A 7,781-nucleotide genomic window follows, 5' to 3' on the forward strand; every position below is an offset into this window, starting at 1 on the left:
TGGGATGTTAAAACGGGTGTCCTGACTCTGAGGTCATTAAAGATCCCATAACACTTATCGTAGGGGTGTAACCCCGGTGTTCTGGCTAAATTCCCAATCTGGCCCTCAAACCATCACGGTCACCTAATAATCCCCAGTTTACAATTGGCTCATTCATCCCCCCTCCTCTCCCCTGTAACTATTCCCCAGGTCGTTGCTGTAAATGAGAACGTGTTCTCAGTCAACTTACCTGGTAAAAAAATAAAGATAAGTGAATATTAACATAAATAAGAAATTGTAGAAAATAATTAAATGTACCACTGAGCTTTGGCTCTACTGCCTGGTAATTAGTCCAGTCCTCATAATATTAGCTTTGACTATACAATGTAAAGATAAGCCTATAGGCTATGGCTGCAGCTAAATGTCTCAAAATAGTCCAATAAAACGTATACAGCTGTGTGATTAACTTTGGTTCCCTCTACAGCCTGGGCATGTTCAGCATCAGCACGGGCACCAGTCTATCTGGACTGTCTAGAAGAAATTGAGAAAGTATGTCACATAGTTAAGCAGTCATTTACACAAATGCACTTCTGACATACAATCTTAAAATGTTACTAAGTGTGTAAACATTTGAATGTTTGAATTAAAATCTTACCATCAAAATATTTCTCTTCTGCACTTTCTTGAGGTAAAATCATCAATGAAGTCATCATAGGACATGTGTTTCCCCACGTTCCTGTGACATGGAAGACCTCAGGTAGCTTTTGATGAGCTTTCATTTGGAAAAGCTCCTCTCTGCCCGATGCTACTGTTACTGGTAGAGTGACTGCAATTCTTAGGGCCCTCCAAAGGTTAGGATAGAGTTCCTCCAGGTTTTTCTCACAGAGAAAGGAAAGCAGCTCAAAGGCAGTCATCTTATCTGAAGGCAGATCAGGTCAATTCTGAATCTCGTGTGCCAGATCCATTCCACGGATGTCACAGTCATTTCTGAAGGTTAGAGTGTTTTCAACTTCCATGCAGTGAGCCTTTAAAGATTCACTGGACATCTGAAGCAGTGCTGATGTTCAGCAGCACTCTGTATTTGGTTTTCACCTGGTTGAATGTTTCAAATCTCTCATCCATGAATGTCACAGCAGAGTCGACCACAATGTTGAAGTACTTGACTTAATAAACATTTTTCAGTGCGTCAGTCACTGGTTCATCATGAGCCTCTTGCTGTTTCTCAGTCTCTTCTCTTTCAGAACAGCCTCCACATTAATTTCTTCACAAATGCTTTTGGCTGTTGTCTGGGCCATACGTACCAGTTTCCCGGTACGTATGTAGTGAGGGAGACCTTTGCATTTGAGATTAAATTCACTATGATATCCAACTGCATTGAGGCGGATTGGAGGAGCATGTACACCTTGTTTGTCATTGTCAGTATCTCACACCATACGACACAGCAAATCAAGAAGCGGTAGGACCCAACTTCCTCTGCAAGTGCTTGTGCCTCCACTTTGGCCACAGGATCGTTGATCGTCTGTCTGGCTTCCAGTAATGCCTCCCGAACCTCAGAAGCCTGATACCTGATTGCATGAACACTTTGGAGCCTACTCTCCCATCTTGTGTCACTCCATGACTTCACGGTTATGTTCAAGAACCACCTTTAGGAAGTTTCCATGATCTGGTTGGAAGAGTTTGTCTGATGAACCCCTGAATGCTAGGTTTCTTTCAGCCAGAGACTGGGTGATACTTATTAAACGTATTAAACATCCCGCCATCTCTTTCTTTCAGCCTCCAAAATTGTCATTTGTATCTGGTCAAGAGCCTGTCCCCGACTTAGGTGCCAATCAAGTTTTCTCTGCTTAATCATATTGTTTGTGTCTTCAGGACTACCCTCATGGTATTTCAGAATGCAGTTGATATTTGACCAGTCATTCACACCTTCCTTTATTATCTTGTGGTCTTTTGTAGAAAAGAGCTTACAACAAAAACGATACTCAGCGTTGTTTTAGATTGAGTATGAAAGCCAGCTCCTGGTAATCTTTTCCCCATTTGACAGCTGTCTCTGTAATAAAGCCTGAAGGAAACCTCTTCTAGACTTGTCTTTCGGGTAAGAAAAATCCAGTCCTGGTTTGAATGGACCTCTGCGCAGTTAAGACTGAGGGCCAATCTGCTGAGTCATTTGGTGGAGCAGCAACTGTTATATTAGGGTCTGATCTACTTGTATCTGATGCTGGCTGTACACCTCTGGTTGTGCTAGTACTGGCTGAGGCTGCCTGTACTTCACCTGGGTCTGTGTTAGTACTTGCTGAAGATGGCTGTATTGGGTCTGTGTTAGTATTTGCTGAAGCCAGCTATACTGGGTTTGTGTTAGTACTGGCTGAGGCTGATTGTGGATTAACTGAGTCTGTTCTCATACTGGCTGATGATCCAGCATCTCCTCTACTGACAAACTTAAGCATAGCACCTGTAAATTATAGACAACAATACTACTATTCATTTAATCAGCTGCATCAGACCCATTCAAACTGGCTCCACCAGATTTCCTTCTATACATTTTCAAATATAAAATACTATTTACACTATGGCTTAGCTGAATACTTGATGGTTATTATTTACTGATAAATGTGCATCCATATTGCCCAGTATACCCAGCTAATCAACATTTTGAATTGAATGTATAAATCAATAGTCAATGTCAATCCATTGCTTTCCATCTTGCATTAGTCCAGAGCTGTAACTAAACCTTGACTGAGAGACAAGATAATCATTGTCATGTTTTAAAATGATGTGCGCCTATGATGAGTGCCATCACGCCCATATATTGTCTGGAATGGTCCACCACAGAGGTTGCTGCTGGAAAGCATGAGTTTCATTTTGTGCACACGCATATGAACGCATGTTCACGCGCTACACGGTTATCTTTTCCGGAGCTGCAGTTTATAAAACACTGTTATCAAATGTAATAAATAGTTGTATTTCACTCTCACTTTTGTCAGGCACAAAGTCACAGAACACAGCCCTGGAAGTGGCTGGCAAGCAAGACAGACAGACCAAGAGATGCACTGCCGAGCTAGGTTAGCAAGACAGACAGACAGACAGACAGACGGACAGACAAGAGATACACTGCAAGCTAGCACATCAACTTAACGTTACTATTATTGCTGATATCAAACTTGAAGAGGAGAGAACACAAGTTTAACTGATTGCTGTTCCCGCAATTCACTGCAATTTTTTTTCTCACTTTTTGTGACCAGAAGGATAGCTCCGCTTCATCCTCTCATCGAAGTTGTAAACATTGACACCTGCTTTGACACAACGGGGAGGCGTATTTTGCGGGGCCCAACGCAACTTGCGTAGTGAGCGTATAGGGCCACCCGGCTCTGAGTGTAGCGAAATGTAATGCAAGATATGTAAACATTATTAAAGTGACTAGTGATCCATTTACTAAAGTGACCAATGATTTCAAGTCTGCAGCAGCCTCTCTGTGCTAGTGATGGCTGTTTAACAGTCTGATGGCCTTGAGATAGAAGCTGTTTTTCAGTCTCTCTGTCCCAGCTTTGATGCACATGTACTGACCCCGCCTTCTGGATGGTAGAGGGGTGAACAGTCGGTCATTGTCCTTGATGATCTTTTTGGCCTTCCTGTGACATCGGGTGCTGTAGGTGTCCTGGGGGGCAGGTAGTTTGCTCCTGGTGATTTTTATTTATTTATTTTACCTTTATTTAACCAGGTAGGCAAGTTGAGAACAAGTTCTCATTTACAATTGCGACCTGTGATGTGTCGTGCAGAGCGGTCACTTGACCAGAGTGGACAGTTCGTAGATTTGACCTTTTTCCAAAGTTGTAAAAAACTACGTTGTTTAGGAATGCAAGGGCGAATTTAGTTATTGCACATGCTCACTTCACAGAGTAGGCGTTCCCTAACGACAATAAGCAAATACATGCTAGAACCGCCAATAGGATCTCGCTAGCTCGTGCTTGGCTCTGCCCCGCTCCTTGCTTGTTCTGCCCAATATGAATCATTTGTTCCCATTTGAAACGACAGGCTGTGGTCCATCTTGGGTTAGTTATAAAAATATTTGGTACTGTCTTTGGAAATACTGTATATAATGACGAGATGGTTTTGACTCCGCCCTAACATAGTTTGGGCTTTGGGACATTGGGAGCCATTGTCCGAAAGGCAGACAGGCAGGCTGTCCCGATAGGGTCTGTCTCCAGCAGATACCGTCTCATGCCACAGACACTGTGAGACATGAGCTCAGACAGGTCGAATTGTGCCAGAGAGGATGGCGCGTCACCGCCACCAACAGCATGGTTGGTGAAATTACATTTAGAATTAGAGTCTAAGTGATTTTGATTTGATGTATTAGAATCCCCATTAGCGACAGCTAGTCTTACTGGGGTCCGACACATAACGAAAAAGACATTACAGACAAAATACTTTACAATTGACATATTTCAGAATGTTAAAATGTAGTGTGTGTGCATCTATCAGTTACACATACATGTCAGTACATACAAACAACAAGTAGGTCACATGGGGGAGAGGAGTTGTGCCGTGAGGTGTTGCTTTATTAGTTTTTTCTAAACCAGGTTTGCTGTTCACTTGCACTACATAAGATGGAAAAGAGTTCCATGCACTCATGACTCTTTATAATACTGTACATTTCCTTGAATTTGTTCTGAACCTGAGGACTGTGAAAAGACCCCTGGTGGCCTGTCTGATAAAATATAAAACTAGAGTCTGCAGGACTTGCATTGTGGAGTGTGTGGAGTCAAAAAAGCAGAGCCTCTCTTTATTACCGACAGACCTCTCCCCATCTTTACAATCATTGAATCGACAGTATATGTTTTGACCATGACAGTTTACAATCTAAGGTAAAAACCAAGTAATTGAGTCTCCTCAACTTGTTCAACAGCCACACCATTCATTACCAGATTCAGCTGAAGTCTAGAACTTAGGGAATGATTTTCTCTTCGTTTTAGAGATGTTCAGGACCAGTTTATTATTGGCCACCCATTCCAAAACAGCTTGCAACTCTTTGTTAAAGGTTTAAATGACTTCATTAGCTGTGGTTGCTGATGTGTATACGATTGAGTCATCGGCATACATGAACACACATGCTATGTTTAATGCCAGTGGCAGGTCATTGGTTAATTTTTTTTGTTGAAAAGATTAGATGGCCTAGAGAGCTGCCATGCGGTACATCACTCTTTACATGTTTGACATTAGAGAAGCTTCCATTTATGAAAACTGAGTTCTATTAGATGGATAGCTCTGAATCCACGATCTAACAGTACAGCTCCCACAATCTTCTTATTATCAAAATTTTCAACCAATCATCAGTCATTTGTGTCATTGCAGTACATGTTGAGTGCCCTTCTCTATAAGCATGCTGACTCTGTTGTTAATTTATTTACAGAGAAATAGCATTGTATTTGGTCAAACACAATTTTTTCGAACATTTTGCTAAGCGCTGGCATCAAGCTGATATGTCTACTGTTAGAACCAGTAAAGGCCGCTTTAACACTTATGTTGGGTAGCCAAATTACCTGCCTGGATATAGCCACTATATTGTGATCACTACATTCAATTTGTATGGATACAGCTTCAGAATAAAGTTCTACAGTACATGTGGATGATCTTGTTCCTGTAGTGTTGTAAACATCCTGGTTAGGTTGATTAATAACCTGAACCAGATTACAGGCACTGGTTACAGTGAGAAGCTTCCTCTTGAGTGGACAGCTTGATGAAAATCAGTCAATATTCAGGTTCCCAAGAAAGTAGACCTCCCTGTTTGCATCACATACACTATCAAACATTTCACACATATTATTTAGATACTGACTGTTGGCACTTGGTGTCCTATAGCAACATGTAAAAGCAAAGGCTTTAGATGTGCCAGGTGAACCTGAAAGCACAAGACTTCAATAACACTTGACATAAGACCTTCTCTAAGCATGACAGGCTCTGAATATATATACAGCAACACCTCCCCCATAAGCATTTCTGTCTCTTCTACAGAAGAGACAGGAATGTGTTACTACTGCTGTATTATCAAATGAATTATCAAAGTGAGTCTGAGAAATGGCAAATATATGAAGGATTTCATGAACCTTATTTCTAACGCTATGTACAGTTGAAGGTGGTCTTCTTCGGCTTGCAAGCCTCCCCCCTTTTCCTCCAAACATAACAATGATCATTATGGCCAAACAGTTCTATTTTTGTTTCATCAGACCAGAGGACGATCTTTGTCCCCATGTGCAGTTGCTAACCGTAGTCTGGCTTTTCTATGGCGATTTTGAAGCGGTGGCTTCTTCCTTGCTGAGCGGCCTTTCAGGTTATGTGGATATAGGACTCGTTTTACTGTGGATATAGATACTTTTGTACCTGTTTCCTCCAGCATCTTCACAAGGTCTTTTGCTGTTCTAGGATTGATTTTCACTCATCTCTAGGAGACAGAACGTATCTCCTTCCTGAGCGGTATGACCGCTGCATGGTCCTGTAGTGTTTATACTTGCGTACTATTGTTTGTACAGATGAACGTGGTACCTTCAGGCGTTTGGAAATTGCTCCCAAGGATGAACCAGACTTGTGGAGGTCTACCATTTTTTTCTGTCTTGGCTGATTTCTTTTGATTCCCCCATGATGTCAAGCAAAGAGGCACTGAGTTTGAAGGTAGGCCTTGAAATGCATCCACAGGTACACCTCCAATTGACTCAAATGATGTCAGAAACCTCTAAAGCCATGATATCATTTTCTGGAATTTTCCAATCTGTTTAAAGGCACAGTCAATTTAGTGTATGTAAACTTCTAACCTACTGGAATTGTGATACAGTGAAATAATCTGTCTGTAAACAATTGTTGGAAAATTACTTGTGTCATGCACAAAGTAGATGTCCTAACCGACTTGCCAAAACTGTAGTTTGTTAACAATAAATTGTGGTGAAAAACTAGTTTTACTGTCTCCAAACTAAGTGTATATAAAATTCCGACTTCAACTGTACATACATCCCTGGCATATTACATCATGTATGCAGCAGCATGCAATACATGTTTGTACTCACCTTGTTGTGCTGTGCTCACTTCCTTCCAAACCACGCATTGTTGAATTTGCAATTTTCAACTTGTTGTGTAATGTTTATGTCCAATGGCCGATGAGCACCAATACATTTTATCTGTCATTTCTCTTCATTATTTATATTCATACGACAAGGACTGAAAAGGATTCGCCAGTAGATTGTCAACTTGATTCAAGATAATGACTGCAGTCCAATCAAAGCTACTGTACATATAACATGATTTGACTTAATTTTATCATATAACAACCGTGAGCCTTCTTTATCAATGACTGTGAGCCTTCTTGGATGAGCACTTCTAATGTAACTCTATGGCAGCACCCAAAGGGCTAGAATTTCCATAGTTTACCCTTAGACTTCGAGGTGACGTACAGTCGTGGCCAAAAGTTTTGAGAATGACACAAATATTAATTATCACAAAGTCTGCTGCCTCAGTTTGTATGATGTCAATTTGCATATACTCCAGAATGTTATGACGAGTGATCAGATTAATTGCAATTAATTGCAAAGTCCCTTTTTGCCATGCAATCCCCAAAAAACATTTCCACTGCATTTCAGCACTGCCACAAAAGGACCAGCTGACATCATGTCAGGGATTCTCTCGTTAATACAGGTGTGAGTGTTGATGAGGACAAGGCTGGAGATCACTCTGTCATGCTGATTGAGTTCGAATAACAGACTGGAAGCTTGAAAAGGAGGGTGGTGCTTGGAATCATTGTTATTCCTCTGTCAATCATG

This window comes from Oncorhynchus kisutch, linkage group LG28 (genome assembly GCF_002021735.2).
Source record: "Oncorhynchus kisutch isolate 150728-3 linkage group LG28, Okis_V2, whole genome shotgun sequence".
NCBI lineage: Eukaryota > Metazoa > Chordata > Actinopteri > Salmoniformes > Salmonidae > Oncorhynchus > Oncorhynchus kisutch.